This window comes from Bos indicus, chromosome 3 (genome assembly GCF_029378745.1).
Source record: "Bos indicus isolate NIAB-ARS_2022 breed Sahiwal x Tharparkar chromosome 3, NIAB-ARS_B.indTharparkar_mat_pri_1.0, whole genome shotgun sequence".
Lineage (NCBI taxonomy): Eukaryota > Metazoa > Chordata > Mammalia > Artiodactyla > Bovidae > Bos > Bos indicus.
Window position 1 is genome coordinate 20,504,400 of NC_091762.1, and position 22,192 is coordinate 20,526,591.

Sequence of the window (22,192 nt, forward strand, 5' to 3'; positions counted from 1 at the left end):
ACAGGCAAATTTGGCCTTGGAATATGGAATGAAGCAGGGCAGAAACTAATACAGTTCTGCCAAGAGAATGCACTGGTCATAGCAAACACCCTCTTCCAACAACACAAGAGAAGACTCTATACATGGACATCACCAGATGGTCAACACCGAAATCAGACCATTATATTCTTTGCAGCCAAAGATGGAGAAGCTCCATACATTCAGCAAAAACAAGACCGGGAGCTGACTGTGGCTCAGATTGTGAACTTCTTATTGCCAAATTCAGACTGAAATTGAAGAAAATGGAGGAAATCAGTAGACCATTCAGGTATGACCTAAATCAAATCCCTTATGACTATACAGTGGAAGTGACAAATAAAAAGATTTAAGGGCCTATATCTGATAGACAGAGTGCCTGATGAACAATGGACAGAGGTTCGTGACATTGTACAGGAGACAGGGATCAAGACCATCCCTAAGAAAAAGAAATGTGTCTGTATAAATAGACTGCTAAAAAAAAATCCAAACTGATCATCTCTTGTTTAACTGACAGGATTATTATATTTACATTTAATTGTGACTGATATATTTGGACTTTTAATCTACCCTGCTTTTCCTTTATTCATGTTTCTCTATTCATGCCTCTGGGGAGTTTATTTAAATTCCATCTCCTCCCCTTCTAGGGCTGGAAATCACATATTCTATTCCAGTCATTTAGCATCCACTCTTGGGGGACATATATATGTGTGAACGTGTGCGCGTGTATGTGTATAAACAAGGTCTCAAGTTAAACAATATTTTAAACATCTTGTGTCCTGAAAAAATACAAGGATTTTAGAAAACTTTCATTTCAAATCAACTTCTTCTTGATCCACAATATGTTGTCTAGTGTTAGTTGACTTCTCTTAAACTTTGCAAATTAAACATTATTTCATACAGATAACGTTTAGATGTACTCTCATGCTCACCAACCTATTTGCTCAACACTCACTTTCTCTCTCAGCCACTCCTCCTGGGGTTATCTTCCTTCGTCCTTCAGTACACAACCACTGGCAGTGGTACAGCAGTGTTAGTACTTAGTTGTGTCTGACTCTCTGCAACCCCATGGACTGTAGTCCACCAGACTCCTTTGTCCATGGAGTTCAGGCAAGAATACTGGAGTGGGCCCCCATTCCCTTCTCCAGGGGATCTTTCCAAGCCAGGGATCAAACCAGGGTCTCTTGCGTTGCAGGCAGATTCTCTACTGTCTGAGACACCAGGGAAGACGGTTAGAAGGTCATAAGGCAAAGATCTGTTGGTTTCCAGCTTCCATCTTTTTGGAGATGAGTTCATTTTACCCTTGTTCTTAAGAAATTACTTTGCTAGGTGTACAATTATAGATTGAAAGCTGTTTTTTCTCTGCACTTTGAATAGTTGATCTCAATGTCTTCAGCCTTCCATTGTGGCTACCAGACTGATTGTCCTTCCTTTAAAAGCTACCTGTCTGTTCTCTGTGGCTCTTTTTAAGGGTTTTCTCTTTATCTTTGAATGTATTCTTCAGTTTAACTACAGAGTGTGTAGGTATAAATTTCTTTTTATTTAATATTCTTAATATACATTCTACTTTCTGTACATTCATGTCTTTCATTAATTCTTAAAATTTCTCAGCCATTATTCCTTTATGGCTTGCTCTCAATTCTCTCCTGAGACTTCAATCACACGTATGTTAGATTCATTATTGTATCATTCCAATCAATTTGTCTCTTGCACTACATTTTGGATAAGTAATTTAGGTCTATCCCTCAGTTCATTAATCCACCAAGATTTTAATTTCAACAGTTATATTTTTCATCTCTAACATTTCACTTTGGTTCTTCTATATATCTACATAATCATGTTTGACGGTCTTTCATTTCTTGCTACATTTGCAACTCCATCTTTTATTAAACATTTTATATATGACTATTTTATATCAGTCCAACAGTTTAACTTTTTAGGGGCTTATTCCTATTAAATCTCACTCAAAGTGACTTATCCTTGCATTTAGTAATTCTTTGCTGAATTTTATTTGTGGGAATTCAAACAGCCTAACCAGAAAAAAACTTCCTCTCAAAATATCTTTCCAATTGCTCCGGCAGAAAGGGGGTAGAGCTGACCTTGGTCCAATTTCGCATCTTTCTCCGAGGGTTATTGCGCTTTGCTGTGGGTCAAAGGTTTAGTTTCCCATCACTGCTAGTGTGGCCATTTGCCTTTAGAGAGAGAGCAGCCTTGCCTTTTTTGTTTGTCCACAGCTCACTGATCCTGCTTCATCTGCCTCTTCCCTTTTGTGAAAACAGGCCCTCAGAGAGTGCCTTACTTTTTTAGCATACTCAGTAATATATTAGAAATTATGCTTATAACCTTCCATACGGAAGAATTCCAAATAATTTGCAAAGATACTGCCCCTTCAAAGAGACAAGACATGAACTCTGCACTCCTTAAGTGTGCGCTGTGGGCAGTGACTTCTTTCCAAAGAGTATTGTTTGATTGGGGGGGGCGGGGGATGCGGCGCGCACAGGCTGATGAAGAAACCTAACTAATACTGCCTCAGCCAGGTGATCAAGGGTAGCACCACTGGTGGTAAGTCATGCTGACAGGATGCTCCTGATATGATGTGATGCAAATGGCACTTTTCCTGTTTTCTTTCCCAAAACCTGTAACTCTAGCTAATCATGAAAAAAAAAAATATAAATATATATATACACACATATATACACACACACACACATATATATATATCAGACAAATTCATATATTTATTTGCTTGTTTTTGCCATGCCGAGTGTCTTGTGGGATCTTAGTTCCCTGATCAGAGACGGAACCCAAATCCCCTACAGTGGAATTGTGGATTCCTAACCACTGGACCAGATGGGAATTCCCAGAAAAATCCATACTAAGGGACAGTCTATAAATACCTGATTAATAATCCTCAAAACTTGTTAAAAGTCTAAAGGAGCCTAAAGTGACATGATGACTAAATATAAGATGAAATTTTGGATGGGATCCTGGACAGAAAAAGACATTAGGCAAAAACTCAGGAAACCACAAAGTATGGACTCTAGTTAGCAATTACATATCAATAATTCGTTCATTAGCTGTAACAAATGTATCATATACCAATGTAAGCTGTTAACAACACGGGAAACTGGGTGTCGGGTATACCAGAACCCTCTATTCTAACTCTGCAATTTTCCTGTAAACCTAAAGCTATTCTAGAATAAAGTATTTTTTTAAGTTATATTACAATTTCTGCAGGATTTAGCTATGTTTTTAGTGCAAAAAATATAGTCTCCCTGCAAAATATCTAGTCTGTCTTATCATCTGAGACAGAAATTGTCCTGTTCACCCTTCTGCCCAGAACAATCTTGCTCTTTCCCAGAACCATGTTCTGGGAAACTCCACTGGCACACTTTCTCTTCCCTTAATTTCTGAGAAATTACTTTGCTGATCCTCTTCTCTACCTAGGATATCTTTTCTTCTGAAACACTCGTGTTTCCAAGGTTCTTTCATTGGCCCTATTCTCTTCTCACTTAAGATATCATGCCCCTAAGTGCTCATTCATTAACTGCTATAGATAAGCTTGCAATTCCCCAGTCTACATCTCTGTTCCAAAGCTCCCTCTCAAATACAATAAACACAACAGAGTAGTTATGAATTTATTTTTTAAGTCAGAACTAGTTTTAAAGGCCAGCCCCTATTTCCAACTGCATGACTCAAGACTGCTCTTCTCATCTATACAATGAGATAATAATAGTATCTACCTTTTCAAAGATTTTTCTCAAACTTATGTAATATACATGAAATTCCTAGAATTGGATCAAGTATATAACTGAAAATAAATATTAGCCAATATTAGGATTATAAGCACTAGGAAAACGGTTATCTATTAAACAAGTTGTCTCAGATGCCCTCCAAACACTCCAAATCCTTGTGTTCAAGTCCATTTTCATCACCTATCCTCCCAAATTTCCTGTCACCCAAGACAGAATCCACAGAATCCATTTTCGAAGCTTTCTTCTAACTTCATCCCCAACATCCAAGTGGTCAGCAACTTCCATCAAATTCTACTTTCTAAATACCTCTTAGATCTTATCTGTCCTCTCCACTACCACTATATTCTATTTTTTTTATTATTTTAATTGGAGGCTAATTATAATATTGTGATGGTTTCTGCCATTCACTGAGATGAATCAGCCACGGGTGTACATGTGTCCCTCATCCTGAACCCCCCTCCCACCTCCCTCCCATCCCATCCCTCTGGCTTGTCCCAGCGCACCGGCTTTGAGTGCCCTGTTTCATGCTTCGAACATGGACTGGTCATCTGTTTCACATATGGTAATATACATGATTCAACGCTGTTCTCTCAAATCATCCCACCCTTGTCTTCTCCCACAGAATCCAGAAGTCTGTTCTTTACATCTGTGTCTCTCTTGCTGTCTCACATATAGGGTCATTCTTTCCATCTTTCTAAATTCCATATATACGCGTTAGTATACTGTATTGGTGTTTTTCTTTCTGACTTACTTATAATAAGCTCCAGTTTCATCCATCTCATTAGAACTGATTCAAACCCATTCTTTTTAAAAGCTGAGTAATATTCCATTGTGTATAAGTACCAGCTTTCTTATCCATTCATCTGCTGATGGACATCTAGGTTGCTTCCATGTCCTGGCTATTGTAAACAGTGCTGCGATGAACATTGGGGTACACGTGTCTCTTTCAATTCTGGTTTCCTTGGTGTGTATGCCCAGCAGTGGGAATCCTGGGTCATAAGCCAGGATTTTCAGTTTTCTGTTTTCAGTTTTTTAAGGACTCTCCACACTGTTCTTCACAGTGGCTGTACTAGTTTGCATTCCCACCAACAGTGTAAGAGGGTTCCCTTTTCTCCACACCCTCTCCAGCATTTATTATTTGTAGACTTTTTGATAGCAGTCATTCTGCCCGGCGCTACCACTATATTCTTTCAGATCTTTGTAATTTGGTTATATTATTCTAGTGGCTTCTGACATTTCCCCCAAATATGTTGCTATTTATTTTTAGAAACTGTAATATCAGCTTCAGGTACTGCTATTTTAAAAACCAAAATACATATTTTTGGGGGCTATTTATTTTTAGAAACTGTAATATCAGCCTCAGGTATTGCTATTTTAAAAACCAAAATACATATTTTGGGGGGCATAATACAAAAGCAGTTCATTCATTCTCTTGGTTGTCTTTATCTCTTTGCTACCTACTCACCCATTCCCATTCTTTCCCTTTCACCCAAACTCCTTACCCTAATTACCACATAGCTCAGGAAACTCCCCAGACTCACCCACCTCTACCCATGTCATGGGCCACTTATAGGGTGAGTCTGAACCTGAGGGAAAGAACGTTCCATAATGAAGAATCTCGCCTAGGGAAAAGAAAGGATTTAAACTCCATTTAGGAAATGTTTTCCAAGTTGGCCAAGAAAAAGTCAAAACTTTGGCAATTTTATATTACTGAACACAGACAGGTGGTTTTGAAAGCACTGGTCAGGGGAGTTAAACATGGCAAGAAGATACTAAAGTTCAATCCAATCAGCTACATCACCACATAGCAATTACAAGAGTGCCTCAGACAAAAAGATCAAAGTCAAAGAAAGCAGCAAAGTCCAGGACCAGCCGATGATTTATATTACAATGGGTTTTAAAATATAATTTTTAAAATACAAAATACATTAAAAATCTGAGCTCACTGACTTCAATTTTTAAATTTTTAAAGTTTTGAATAAATCCTAAAAATATACTATTAATAATACCAGTATTACAAAAAAATAATTTGCCCAGTATTAAAATCACTATCTATTGCAGCTTTTGTGCCTTGACACAGTTACTTTGTTTTCAACATACGCTCCCCCTCCTCCCCCAACTATGTCTTAAGAATCACGGCTTTTGTTGCTTCTCTTTGTCTTTCCCACCCTCACTTGTCTACATGTACTTCTGGTTGTTCACTCCCTGCTTCTGATTCTCGTATACTTTTGTTTGTATTTGGAATGTCTTCTCTCACCTACTTCATTATTTTTGTACAAGTATTTCCTTCATGAAGTCTTTCTTACTACACACAAATATAAATTTCTCTCTGTTCTTTAACTGGGGGTTTCCTAGAAAAACTTTCATAACAAAGCTTCCCGAAGTGTGTTCCATGTTCACATGAGATGGTGAGAAAATAAAGGAATGCCACGGTTAAGTAAGTTTAGAAAATACTGACAGCCTATCCCCCGCCTCTCCTGGGAATTTATGAAGCATTTTATTCAAGTCCAGCAGCATCAAACAGGTTTATCTTTAATTTCATAGTACCTAAGCTTTGACAGGGCAAAGACTAATAGAGTTTTGCCAAGAAAATGCACTGGTCATAACAAACACCCTCTTCCAACAACACAAGAGAAGACTCTATACATGGACATCACCAGATGGTCAACACCGAAATCAGAGTGATTATATTCTTTGCAGCCAAAGATGGAGAAGTCTATATGGTCAGCAAAAACAAGATCAGGAGCTGACTGTGGCTCAGATCATGAACTCCTTATTGCCAAATTCAGACTGAAATTGAAGAAAGTAGGGAAAACTACCAGATCATTCAGGTATGACCTAAATCAAATCCCTTATGATTATACAGTGGAAGTGAGAAATAGATTTAAGGGCCTAGATCTGATAGATAAGAGTGCCTGATGAACTATGGAATGAGGTTCGTGACATTGTACAGGAGACAGGGATCAAGACCATCCCCATGGAAAAGAAATGCAAAATAGCAAAATGGCTGTCTGAGGAGGCCTTACAAATAGCTGTGAAAAGAAGAGAAGCGAAAAGCAAAGGACAAAAGGAAAAATATAAGCCATTTGAATGCAGAGTTCCAAAGAATAGCAAGAAGAGACAAGAAAGCCTTCTTCAGCGATCAATGCAAAGAAATAGAGGAAAACAACAGAATGGGAAAGACTAGAGATCTCAAGAAAATTAGAGATACCAAGGGAACATTTCATGCAAAGATGGGCTCGATAAAGGACAGAAATGGTATGGACCTAACAGAAGCAGAAGATATTAAGAAGAGGTGGCAAGAATACACAGAAGAACTGTACAAAAAAGATCTTCATGACCCAGATAATCACGATGGTGTGATCACTGACCTAGAGCCAGACATCCTGGAATGTGAAGTCAAGTGGGCCTTAGAAAGCATCACTATGAACAAAGCTAGTGGAGGTGATGGAATTCCAGTTGAGCTATTCCAAATTCTGAAAGATGATGCTGTGAAAGTGCTGCATTCAATATGCCAGCAAATTTGGAAAACTCAGCAGTGGCCACAGCACTGGAAAAGGTCAGTTTTCATTCCAATCCCAAAGAAAGGCAATGCCAAAGAATGCTCAAACTACCACACAATTGCACTCATCTCACACGCTAGTAAAGTAATGCTCAAAATTCTCCAAGCCAGGCTTCAGCAATATGTGAACCGTGAACTTCCTGATGTTCAAGCTGGTTTTAGAAAAGGCAGAGGAACCAGAGATCAAATTGCCAACATCTGCTGGATCATTGATAAAGCAAGAGAGTTCCAGAAAAACATCTATTTCTGCTTTATTGACTATGCCAAAGCCTTTGACTGTGTGGATCACAATAAACTGTGGAAAATTCTGAAAGAGATGGGAATACCAGACCACCTGATCTGCCTCTTGAGAAATTTGTATGCAGGTCAGGAAGCAACAGTTAGAACTGGACATGGAACAACAGACTGGTTCCAAATAGGAAAATGAGTACGTCAAGGCTGTATATTGTCACCCTGCTTATTTAACTTGTATGCAGAGTACATCATGAGAAATGCTGGACTGGAAGAAGCACAAGCTGGAATCAAGATTGCCGGGATAAATATCAATAACCTCAGATATGCAGATGATACCACCCTTATGGCAGAAAGTGAAGAGGAACTCAAAAGCCTCTTGATGAAGTGAAAGTGGAGAGTGAAAAAGTTGGCTTAAAGCTCAACATTCAGAAAATGAAGATCATGGCATCCGGTCCCATCATTTCATGGGAAATAGATGGGGAAACAGTGGAAACAGTGTCAGACTTTATTTTTGGGGCTCCAAAAATCACTGCAGATGGTGACTGCAGCCATGAAATTAAAAGATGCTTACTCCTTGGAAGGAAAGTTATGAATGACCAACCTAGATAGCATATTCAAAAGCAGACACATTACTTTGCCAACAAAGGTTCGTCTAGTCAAGGCTATGGTTTTTCCTGTGGTCATGTATGGATGTGAGAGTTGGACTGTGAAGAAGGCTGAGCGCCGAAGAATTGATGCTTTTGAACTGTGGTCTTGGAGAAGACTCTTGAGAGTCCCTTGGACTGCAAGGAGATCCAACCAGTCCATTCTGAAGGAGATCAGCCCTGGGATTTCTTTGGAAGGAATGATGCTAAAGCTGAAACTCCAGTACTTTGGCCACCTCATGCGAAGGGTTGACTCATTGGAAAAGACTCTGATGCTGGGAGGGATTGGGGGCAGGAGGAGAAGGGGACGACAGTGGATGAGATGGCTGGATGGCATCACTGACTCGATGGACGTTGAGTCTGAGTGAACTCCGGGAGTTGGTGATGCACAGGGAGGCCTGGCGTGCTGTGATTCATGGGGTCGCAAAGAGTCGGACATGATTGAGCGACGGAACTGAACTGAAGGTTTGACAGTGACACCCTAAACATCACCATTTTCTGGGGGAATGCTGCTGCACAAAGTCAAATTCATACAGTATTTGATGTTCATTGCTACGTTTTATTTTCTCGGTATCTTATCCACACTTCTCAGTTTACACATATGTACATAGCAATCTTATACAATTGTACATGACAATCTGAGGGTAAGTAAGAGAACAGTAATGAATTCTCATCCTAGTTTACACTAAACATAGTATATATGTGTAAGGATGCCCTGAAAGCAGATTTCAAAAGCTCTTCACTTTTTTATTATCAAGTTTTTAAAGACTTTAAAAACGTGACACTGACCTTCCAAAATGTGTTATGAAATGAAATGTTCTTTTACAAAATCTTTAATTTAAAAATGCACATGAAAAAAAAAAAAAAGAAAAATGCACATGAAAATGATTAACATTTGGTCTTTATTATTCCAACTTCAATTTTTAGAAACCCTTTGTTTTTAACGGGTCATTTTAAAAAATCCAGCAACACTAAAGATACTGCTGTCTCTATGAAATTCCCTATGGAGGTGCATTTTCATATTAGCACAATAGCTATAAAAACATATGAAAGATTCTTAAATTCTATGAACTTCTAGAACTGCAAGATGCTATTATATGAATAGGCACTTCAAATACTCAAAATAGGTAAACAGTTCCCAAATTAGTGCATTTTCCAGGTATTCTCTAATATTAACAAAGGAAAGACCAAAAATTCCATGTTCATTTCTTTGGACTATTAACCTTAAAATTTCACCTAGCGTATGCAGGATTAACTGGAAGAATTTACAGCTTAAGCAGACAGGCCTGCATGAAATATGGTGTAATAAAAATAAATACCATAAACAGACTCAGTCTCAGAGAATGAACTTATGGTTGCCAGGAGGGAAGAATGGGGGAAACGGATGGGGAATTTGGGATCAACATGTACACAGTGCTATATTTAAAATGAATAACCCAGACAAACCTAGAGCCTATTATACAGAGTGAAGTAAGTCAGAAAGAGAAAAACAAATATCGTATATTAACACGTAGATATGAAATCTAGAATAGAGTGGCACTGAAATATATATATTACCATATGTAAAACAGACAGCTAGTGGGAAGTTGCTGTATACCACCGGGACCTCAGCCTGGTGCTGTGATGACCTAGAGGGGTGGAGGAAGGAGACTCAAGAGGGAAGGAATATATGTATACTTTTAGCTGACTCACATTGTTGTACGGCACAAGCCAACAGAACACGGTAAAGCAATTATCTTTCAATTAAAAATAAAGAAAATATATATAAAACCAAAAACTTAAAAACTGGGAGAAAATGGATAACCAACAAAGCTACTACATAGCACACGGAACTTTGCTCAATGTTATGTGGCAGCCTGGATAAGAGGGGAATTTGGGGGAGAATGGGTACATGTATATGTACGACTAAGTCCCTTTGCTGTCCACCTGAAACTATCACAAAACTGTTAATCAGCTATACTCCAATATAAAATAAAGGTTTTTTTTTTTTTTTTAATACATAACATAATTGCATTTAAAACAATTGTGGGCACTTCCCTGGTGGTCTAGTGGTTAAGACTCTGCCCTCTCAAAAAAGGGAGCATGAATTCAATCCCTGATCAGCGAACTAAGATTCTGCAAGAATACTAGAGTGGGTTGCCAAGCCCTCCTCCAGGGGATCTTCCCAACCTAGAAACTGAACCAGTCTCTTTTGTCTCCTGCAGTGGCAGCCACGTGGGGCTTCCAAGAGAAGACATCTCAGGAAATAAACAAATAAGGCAGAATCTTACAATTAGAAAAGGTATACAAAGAAAATAAAACACAGTGATGCATTAAAGAGAATGACAGGCAGGTGCAAAAGGGATAGTAGGCACTAGCTCTTTGGCTAGGACGATAGGGAACAACCTCGAAGGAGATGACATTTGAGTTAAGACTTGAAAGACACGGACTTCAAGGCAAATTTTTCATATAAAGTTGTAATTTATAAAATGGTAGCGATAATATAAATGGTAGTGTATTTTACAACTTTATTTGGCAAGATAAAAGTCAGTAAACTTAAGATCTCACAAATTAAAAAATAATAATGCTTATAAAATAACATCTGGAAACCTCTGGGCAACAGAAGGCATTAAGATGACAGACAATGGATGCTGACCTTGTAGAAACTGATAAAGGTCATTTTACAATATAAATCAGTGAACTCTCAAAACTTTTGGTTTCAGGATCCCTTTATACCCCTAAAAACTACTGATCATCTTTTGTTTCAGTGGGTTGTGTGTGCTCAGTCGTGTTAGAGTCTTTGCAGCCCCATGGATTGTAATTGGTAGGCTTCTCTGCCCGTGGAATTTTCCAGGCAAGAATCCTGGAATGGGCTGCCATTTCCTACTCCAGGGGATCTTCCCAGACTAGAGATCAAACCCACGTCTCTTGTGTCTCCTGCATTGGCAAGTGGATTCTTGACCCCTAGCACCACCTGGGAAGCTTATGTGGGTTAGATGTATCTATTTACTGTATAATTAATTAAAACTAAGAAATTTAAAATATCTATCAACTCATTAAAAACAATAATAAACCATTCAGCTAATAAATTATATATACTTTATTAAAAGCAACTATATTTCCAAGACAAAAAGTTTAGTGAGGACCGCAGCACTGTTTTATATTCTTGAAAATCTAATGTTTGGCTTAATAGAAGACAGGTAGGCTCTCACATCTGCTTCTATATCCAATTTATTGCTGTATACAAGTTAATGGATTGTTTTCACCTCTGCAGCTTAGCAAAATCATCACAGTAGACAGGCACAGGTCCCCCTCCCTGGGGGTGACGCCCAAGCCCTTTCTCTGCCTTGCTTCTATCTTAGCAGACCATTTCTCTATGTACTCTCCCACTTGTTACGCTATGTCTGTAATAATAAATTTTATGCCTGCAAAAAAAAAAAAAATCAACAGGCACAGAAATCACAGAAACAGAGAATAGAATGGTGGTTGCCAGGAGCCAGAGAGTAGGGCAATGGGTAGATGATGGCTAAAAGGTACAAACTTACAATTATATAAGTTCTGGCGCCTACTGTAAAGCGGGGTGACTGCAGTTAACAATGTGGCCTTATATATTCACAAGTTGCTAAGAGACAACATCCTAAATGTTCTCCTAAAAAAAGGAGGGTAATGATGTGAGGTGATGAAGGTGTTCAACAACCTAACTGTGGTAATCATTCTGCAATATACATACATGTATCAAATCATCACAACGTATCCAATGTTATGTCAATAATATATCAAAAAGCTGGGAAAAAGACAGGCACAAGGGCTACTGTCTTATATTCTATATACTACACTATACAACACTACAAAATACCAGTAAACTTTGAAAGAAGTGGGAAGCGGTCTAACACAAAGGTAGAGTGTAGGCTCTGGAGTCAAACTATTTACATCTGAATTCTGGCTCTACTGTTCACTAGCTGTGAATCTTAAACAATTCATTTTACCTCACTGAGTCTTCAAGTGCTTCAATTATATCATCTATAATATTTTATTATTTTGCCCCTCACCAGCATAGCTAATTTTACATATATATCACTAGTAGACTTACTAAGCAATACATTACATAATACTTACTTCATGAATTGTTATGAGATCACATGCTAAGAACTCAGTTAACATTGTCTATTTATTACTAAATCTATGAGTGACAATGTTTGTGAAGGTAACTGTACTAATGATGAGAAATTTAATAAAGAACACTGTTAAATAATAACAAAGTACTTGTAAGTAACTCAGGCTTTGAATCCACTGTACATCTTTTCTTTCTCCCACTTGCTGTTACCTTCTGCCTTCAGAAAACAAACTAGCTTATGCTTAGCCACCCTGAAAACAAGCAGCTTCCCTTTCCTATGCTAGAAAAATGTTCTGACAATTGCCTCAAAATAATCAACTGACATCTCTAAGCCTCATTTTACAAAAATTTTAAGTGAGGATAACTCCTATCTCACAGAGCTTATGTTAGGATTACAGGTAACATATATACATATGACATCCAGAAAGGGTGCTCAGTGAATGATACCTTCACTCCAACCAAAACATGATACCTCTTCTAAACTGGAAAAGCATATACAAACTCATATTACCATACTTCCCAGAACCAGCTATTTTTGTTCAATTCTTATCTTAGTTACAAAACATTAAGTTCCTTGTAACTCCATCTCTTTCCGCAACCTAAGAAAGTTTTATATAGAGTAAACATATAGTATTTCCAAATTCACTTTCTGAATTCTGTATCCTTAGACATAGGAATACACACAATAAAAGAGGTTTTAATAACTCAAGTAATACTGACTGCCTCTTGGACAGAGATCATAATTTTAAAATAATGATCCTGCCACTTTAAAACTATCACGATGATAAAGGGAACACAAAAACAGAACAGGACCCATTTGGGTCTTTTTTTTTTTTTTTAATTAAAAATGAAGTTATAAAACCTAACATTAAAAAAAATTTTCCCTTCTAACAGTGAAATTTTCACTAACGGAAATACTCAATCTGCTCTCTCTCTCTCTCTCTCTCTCTGCCCCTCAGTGAGTACCAAAGAACAATAAACTGAAAGTCAGTGAAACTAATCACTAGTGAGTGAAGGAAGAGAGATAAGGGAAAGATAAAGGCTGCAACCAAAATATAAAACCAGCATTCTAAACATTTTCTTTCAACAAACAGCCTCTAATCCAGTGTTTTTATAGAACAAGAAAAACAAAGAGGTATTTTTTTAAAACTATCTTTATCTTAGTCTGAAAGATACTTTAATGTTCTAAAGCACAAATGGAACTGTTGCCTTTTTCCAAACAGTAACTGGGTTCTACTACTTTCTCCACAAGATGTGCCTTTCTCCACTGTTCTATAATTAAAATCTGTGGGTGCAGGGGAATCAAAAGCACTACGAAGTACAAACTCCTTTCTGTTTCCTTGACAAACCGAGGAGCAGCTTAGTCAAGGTGGTTTGTGCAACAGTGTTAAGTTTTGGGGTAACTTTTTTTTACTAGGGTCTCTTGAAATCCTTCTACACATTAAAAAAAACCTCATGTTAAACAAACAAAAAAATTCCACAACTCTTATGTATTCTCAGTTCTCAGATAGCTGAAAATTTAAAGCAATGAACTCAAAATATACCCTAAGGATTTCTTAAAGTACTGCTAGAAAACACTAAACATGGGGAAATTGGGGCGGAAAAGAGAGAGGAAAGATGGTAACTGCATGACAAAAGCTTAGGAGAAAAAGAAGTTTGGATGCAACTATTATTAGTTTATGAAAGGCAGGAAGCCAAATCACTAAAATAAAATCAGTAAGTCTTCACTCTCTAAAACATTACACACATACATACAGTCAACCCCTTCTCTACCAACAAAACTGTAATTTGGGGGGTGGCCTGTTTAAGGAAATGTTAGTAATTTTCCAGGGGAAATGAAAATTTCCAATGGAATTTCAAGGTATTTCCACACCACAAAATCATTTGAATTATTTCAATAGTGTTTCACACTCTGAGTTATGGAAATGTTTATCTGCTACATAATTTAACATTTTAGCTTACTATAGGATGCATAACAAAATTATGTTTTACATACTGTTTTAAATCTACCTAGGGTCATGTATATAATACTACCCTTCAGCATGAGAGACAAAGCAGGTAAATGAAGACTGCAACAACTACTTGTAAAGTCTCTCAATACACACAAAAAGGCTCATTTAGTACACACCATTATAATAATCAGGTGTATAACTAAGGTACTTCATGTTTTGAAACACTGTCTGAAAACATGGAAATGATCTACATCTCTATGAAAGGAGGGCAGGAGAAGGAAGAAAAGGTGACCAAGGTATCCAAAGGGCAGGGAGAAGACTGATTATGCAATAACTTTACAATTGGGAATTACAACAGACCTAACGCCTAACTGATTCACAAGTGCCGTTAAACCCAAGCCAAGAGTAGAAACATGAAAGAGATCAAAATAGATTTATAACTTCTTCGGGGAGCTGAAAGTTAGTTTACCCTGAACTTCAAAAAGAACCAAAGCCAATAACACAGAACACCAACTAAGTAGAAAGAGATATCTAAAACACTGGAATGCCCTAGAGCCTTTTCTCTGGACTTCTTCTCTATCTGTACTTACCACCCTAACTTACTACAGTGGCTTCTCTATCTACACTTAACTTCTAGTACATCTCTTCCAGGCTGTCTCTAAAGACAATTTACAGACTCAACAGACACCCTGTGGTGACTGTCACACAACTGTGTGAATACATTGAAATTAGTAAATGAATTGTACACTTTAAATAAGTGAAGTTTGTCAATAAATGTTAACTCTTTCTAGTCACTCAAGGAAAAAAACAACACTCATTCTTGATTATTATCCTCTGTTGCTGCTGCTGCTGCTAAGTCACATCAGTCGTGTCCGACTCTGTGCGACCCCATAGACGGCAGCCCACCAAGCTCCTCCATCCCCAGGATTCTCCAGGCAAGAACACTGGAGTGGGTTGCCATTTCCTTCTCCAATGCATGAAAGTGAAAAGCGAAAGTGAAGTCGCTCAGTCGCGTCTGACTCTTAGTGACCCCATGGACTTCAGCCTACCAGGCTCCTCCTGTTACCACACATTTAATTCATTTAGAACCTCGATTGGATCTATTCTCAAAAACAAATCTAGAATTAAACTACTTTTTATTTCTTTCACAATCTGGTCCAAAACCCACCAATATTTTATCCCAGGACTACTACCACAGCCACCTACTGGCATTCCTGTTTCTGCAGCAATTAGAATGATCTTTTAAAAACACAAATCAGTTCACATCACTCCTTGGCTCTAAGTTCCCCATCTCATTAAAAATAAAAGTCTAAGGATGCCTATAAAATTGTGATCTGTCCCTCCTGCCATATTACCCACCAAAATCTGAGTTCATCTGCTAATCCTCTCTTTCTCTACTCCTTTCCAGTCACAAAAGTTTTCCTGCTGTTCCTTAAACTCACCAGGCACACACTAACCTCAAGACCTTTGTGTTTTTGTTCTCCCCTCACACTCGTATCGATATTGTTTATAGTGTCTCATCTCCCTGCTCAACTGTCACATTCTCAGTGAGGCCTTCCCTTACACCCAATTTAAATTCCTATAGAATGTTCAAACTACCGCACAATTGCACTCATCTCACACACTAGTAAAGTAATGCTCAAAATTCTCCAAGCCAGCTTCAACAGTATGTGAGCCGTGAACTTACAAATGCTCAAGCTGGATTTAGAAAAGGCAGAGGAACCAGAGATCAAATTGCCAACATCCGCTGGATCATCAAAAAAGCAAGAGAGTTCCAGAAAACCACTTCTGCTTTATTGACTATGCCAAAGCCTTTGACTGTGTGGATCACAACAAACTGTGGAAAATTCTGAAAGAGACTGGAATACCAGACCACCTTACCTGCCTTCTGAGAAATCTGCATACAGGTCAAGAAGCAACAGTTAGAACTGGACACGGAACAACAGGCTGGTTCCAAATAGAGAAAGGAGTACATCAAGGTTGTATACCGTCACCCTGATTATTTAACTTATATGCAGAGTACATCATGCAAAATACTGGGCTGAATGAAGCACAAGCTGGAATCAAGATTGTCAGGAGAAATATCAATAAGCTCAGATATGCAGATGACATCACCCTTATGGCAGAAAGCAAAGAAGAACTAAAGAGCCTCTTGATGAAAGTGAAAGAGGACAGTGACAAAGCTGGCTTAAAATTCAACATTCAGAAAACTGAGACTATGGCATCCAGTCCCACCACTTCATGGCAAATAGATGGGGAAACAATGGAAACAGTGACAGACTTTTTTTTTTTGGGGGGGGGGGGGCGGTGCTCCAAAATCACTGCAGATACTGACTGCAGCCATGAAATTAAAAGACGCTTGCTCCTTGGAAGAAAAGCTATGATCAATCTAGACAGCATATTAAAAAGCAGAGACATTACTTTGCCAACAAAGGTCCATCTGCTGCTGCTGAGTTACTTCAGTCGTGTCCGACTCTGTGCGACCCCACAGACAGCAGCCCACCAGGATGCCCCGTCCCTGGGATTCTCCAGGTAAGAACACTGGAGTGGGTTGCCATTTCCTTCTCCAGTGCATGAAAGTGAAAAGTGAAAGTGAAGCTGCCCAGTCAAGGTCCATCTAGTCAAAGCTATATTTTTTCCAGTAGTCATGTATGGATATAACAGTTGGACTACAAAGAAAGCTGTGCACAGAAGAATTGATGCTTTTGAACTGTGGTGTTGGAGAAGACTCTTCAGTCCATGAGGTCGCAAAGAATCGGACACAACTGAGTGACTAAATGGAACTGAACACTCTGTATCCCCTTTCCCTGCTTTATATTTCTCTACAGCACTCCTAGTATTTTTTACCTTCCAATGTACTTAACATTGTTTGTCTGCTGCTTGTCTCTCCTTACGAGAGTATAAGCTCCAAGAGGGCAAACATTTTCCTCCATTTTGTTCACCTGATATATCCCCAGTGCCAGGCACAGCAGGTATCCAATAAGGCATTGTTAAAAGCACTGAATGTAAGGATTTATAAGCAAAATTCATCTTGAAACTTTAAATCTGTACCAAGTCCACTTACATTTGTACACATGTGATACATGATTAAAAAATCATATGCCTAAGGCAGTACTGTTATACTGTATATGCCTGACCAACATACCTATTACAAAGGATGAATTACAAGGAAACTAAGCAGTTAAAGGAACAGCTACATTTCAGATACCAGAGCCACAGAAAATAGTTCCAGATCCTCAGATTTATGGAATAGTAAATAAAAGACTAAAGACTTCACTCTCCACTGACCAGTGGAACTACCAGTGTGGTACCCTAAACTTTCTACCACCAAAAAATTCTATTATTTAATCTAAAACCACTTAACATTTAGAGATTTCTATCAAGTAGACAACTTTAATACCTAACATGTTCAGCTTTGTTTCCCCCTTTTTTAAAAATTATGAACGACTATCAGAACTTCAAATCTATACAAGATAATCAGTTTTCCCACAGAAAGCAAAAGTAAAAACAAACAAACCCTGCAAAGCTTCAAGATCTAGACATTTTAGTTAATCTGGCCTAACAATGAATAAATAGGCAGGTTATCAAAGGTTTTTTGCATTGTAGAAAATGTAAGAAAGACTAGTACAGTGGCTCTGAGTGTGAGTGTATGCTGTAAATCAAGAATGCCTGGGTTGAATCCTGGATCCATCACTTATTACCTCTCTAACCTTGGGCAAGCTACTCAACCTCTCAGGGCCTCTGTTTTCCCATCTGTAAAATGGGAATCATAATAATACGTACTTCAAAGAATTGTGACGACCGAATGAATTAATGTATGTAAAATGCTTGGAGCAGTACCTGGCACATAATAAGCACTCGATAAAACTGAGCTAGAAAACTGCCATCTTCATGGTTCACCCAAGGATTTGAGAAACCATTGCCATACACCAAAACTAGTAATTGCACTTCGCAAATTCTCTGCAACAGATTAATCCTGTATGAAGAAAAAAGTTTTTCCCAGTCCACGTTTATATGACAGTTTCTCTTGTGGACAAAATACCGGATTGTAGAGATTTGTTTCAAATGGGAGGGGGAGAAAGTTAAGGGGATAGGAGAAAAAAGATCGGCCCTTAAAAGGATAACTACTGAAGTGAGGTGATCAGTGGGGGGAGATGTCATTACTTTTCTAATTTTGTTCATATTTAAAGTTCGTATCAGAAACAGCTAACAGGAAATCTTAACAGATTTTTCTGTTCTACAAATGATTCTACTTTCCTATATCCCGCTTTTCTTCAAAAACTCACTTAAATTCTCATACACCTTCTAAAACAGACCAACCCATTCAATGGCTGGAAGCAGAACATCGTGGAGATATCATGAACACAACATATTTTATTTTTTCCTACTACTTCTTCAGAGAACTTGCTAATTCACTACAGAAAGGCTAGCTCAAATCATCTGCCCCTGACTAGGTATAGTTTTCCACACCATTCCCAAAACAGTTATTATTTCAAATAGTCAGGACCTTAAGATTAACTACATCATCGCTATCATTATCATAAGTAATCTGAACATATTTCTATATGCTAGGACCTATACTAAAACACATGCATTATCTTTTTAAATCTAGACAACAAGCCTATGAGAGATAATTCTCTCTACTCACAAATCAGAAATTGGGGCTCACAACTTAAGCACTATGCGTAGAATCACCCAGGTTATTAACTGATGGCATTATGATGTGAACTTATGTCTAGAGTCTGTATTTTTCTACTTTTCCATCTTGATTTCCATTTACAATTAAAAATGGGAGGGATGAATGAAATACAGAAATGACAATAGTCATATTGCACATCAAGCCTATGCAAGAGCCACATTTTGAAACTGTAAACAACCATATCTATTATTTCTTTTACTAAATTATAAATGTGGCCTTCTGATAAACAGAAATTAAAACCATTCAAGTTCTTGATTAACTATTTCACAAAATTATATTGGCAAATATCTACTGATTACTTATTGTGTGCCAAACACTGTTCTAGTTGCTTGGGATACAGCAGCAAAGAAGACATAGCCCTAGTGAAATAACATAGCAAACACACAATAAATAAATAATGTAATTTCATAAAATGAAAAATAAAGTGATATGATAGAATTCAACTGAAACCACTTAAAATAAGATCATTATAGAAGACCTTTCTGAGGAAGTAGTATCTGAGCTTGGATCTAAAATGATGAGAAGACAGCAGTGGAAGAAGCCTGACAAGTAGTAGGCAGGGCTGATAGTATAAGAATGTGTAGACCTTTTTACCTGTAGTAAAAGAAGTTTAACTCTTAAGCCTGTTGCAATGGAATGTCACTGGAGGGTTTTAAAGCACAGAAATGACATGGGTTCATGCTACAGAAAGATCACTTTTGGAAAATGATAGCAGTGGAAGGGTCAAACAAATTAAAACAAACCTGAATAAAATTGGTAAAACCCACCATGGAGTGTGTCTTCAGGAAGACTACTTGCCTTCTCTAATAAATTATTTTCTTTATTTCTATTTATTTTTTTGCCATACCGCGTAACTTTCAGATCTCAGTTCCCCAACTGAGGACTGAACCTGGGTCATGGCAGAGAAAGCCCAGAATCCTAACCACGAGGCCACCAAGAACTCCCAAAATTATTTCCTTTAAAGTGAACTAAAGTCTCTTAATATACATTACGAAATAAAAGATAAAATGAAAATATCTCAGGAAGAGTTATACAGTTACGTAAATTCACGCTGAAGTCTAAATATAAATTACTAAAGAACAGATGCCAAAAGAGAAGCAAAAGTGGCATCAGGAAAATGGACAGAAAGGCTGTGAATGCCAAAGACATCTATCTATTGCACAAATTTGCCTAAACCTGATTTAGAAGCCAAACTCCAAAATAATTCTAACACTACTCTCCCGAATATTTCTCTCAAAAGGTTTTATTTACAATAAGACAGATGACATTCACTAACGTAAACACAAAACAGCTACAAATTACCCTTAACCATTTTAGAAAGTTAAGCCCATTTCACCAGGGGAAAAAAATCAGGTTTATAGAAAGCCAAAAGCATTTAGCGACACAAACTACATATAATGCACTTCAAATGAAGTATTGTCTTCCTAGAGCAACCACTCTTTTTCACTCTTAAAATACCAGCAAGGGAAATAAGCTCAGGCACAATGTAAAAAGTAGAGGCAGAAAAATTCTGGCTCCAGTGTATCTCATCATCGCTGACTAGAAAAAATATACTGTAATTGTCATATATAATCCCACAGGCAGGGATAGAGACCAACTTACCCATACAGTTAAAGCACCAGAGTCCAAAGGTAGGAAAACGTTTTAAAACAGGAAGAAAAATATGTTTAAGAACAGTATGTCCTCAAGCTTGAGCACTGCTTGCTACCACTGGTAGACCAAATACATTAAAGAAAAAGCATGAAAACATTATTTTACAAAATTAAATGTGACCGCTGTCATCTGATATGGTGGAGTCAAATCCCAACTCCACCATAAGCTTAGTAGCTTCCTTAATATTTCTGAGCCTTAGTTTCCCCATGGGTAAATCAATGATTAAAAAATCTACTTTGGGTTAGTTTAAGGTAGAATGAGATACTAGATACACTGTAAATGACAAATGGCCTGGGCACATAGTAGATACTTATCATGTGAGTCTTTGATAGTGAGGAGTACCGTACTTGATATTGTATTTTCTAATTTTACCTCTTGGAAAGAAGGTAACTTTGATCTGCTATTGGTAAATACAGGTAATCTCGCAAAACGTCTCTCCCAACAATAACTATACACAAATAGTTTGAAGTTTTGGGGTCTATGATTTTGCAAGTTTTATCCATCGGTTCCCTAAAAAAGTAAACACAGATCAAAACACTACAGAGTGAGTAGCAAAAGTGGAATAATAATAATAACTGAATGATGGGTTTCACTGGTGACAGCCATAGACAAGAAGCAACAACAAACATAAAATTCAGATACACAGGGATTTACGGTCAACCATCTCTTCTGTGTAGGAAGCAACAATGACTTCTCCACACTTCCTTCGTCCTCAAGATTTGAAATCTGCAAACAATCCATGCTTCCTGACAATTTAATAGACTTCTTTTCCGCAGTAAAGCAGCAAAGTGAAATAAATTCAGCGAAGTAGACAAAAAAGCAATTAACTCGCGGTGAGAGGGGGAGTAGTATATATTCAAAAGGAGCACTTCTGATTCCTTGTTTTGGTTACCTAAGAAACCAATTCCTATTCTTTAAAAACGTATCTGAACTGACTGAAAAGTAGACGGATATGTTTTCCATTTTAAGGTATTAGTGGCAATACGGACTACGGTTGTTTCTGGTCAGTATTAAGAAGCCTGTACTTTACTGCAGCGAACACAAGTCGAGGAAAACCTCTCAGGTGGTCGGTCGCCTGAGCTCTATGTGGCGCTCACGTTACCTCTTCATCTAGGTAAGGTTCTTCTTACTACACATCACAAGTTTTAGGCCAGTGGAAAATAGAATTGTCCAACACATTCCCGCGAAGTAGGTGCATTTACTACTGCTTAAACCATAGCAGTACGAGAAATCATTAACACATCAAGGCCTATTAGAAATAAACGGACGCGACAATTTCTGTGAACGTTCAGTAAATACACCACCACCTCACAAGGCTCTGAAATAACATATAAATCTCTACAGAATTGGGCCCAGCGGCCCAAGGTCACACCAAGTCAGTGGCTGTAAAATCCAAGAAATGATGAACCTCCTACAGTTCAGACAATCCCGGTGAGAAATAAGTCAGGGTTTGGCAACACTTGGGTTGAAGCTCTAATTTGAACAACCCCAACCGAATGCAGCGGCTCCACAGGGAAACCCTAAACGTTTCGAGCAGTATTTCCTTCCATTCCCCAGTCTTCCCTTCCCTGGCCACCCCCAACAC

General features: G+C 38.0%; 1 protein-coding gene and 1 pseudogene across 11 annotated transcripts in view; both read right to left on the reverse strand.

The window, feature by feature from the left end:
• Nucleotides 1-22,190, reverse strand: part of LOC139182127 (protein-L-histidine N-pros-methyltransferase pseudogene) — a 46,126-nt pseudogene extending 23,936 nt beyond the window's left edge.
• RPRD2 (regulation of nuclear pre-mRNA domain containing 2) overlaps nt 1-22,192 on the reverse strand; it is a 95,471-nt gene that overhangs the window by 72,045 nt on the left and 1,234 nt on the right. The window lies entirely within an intron of this gene.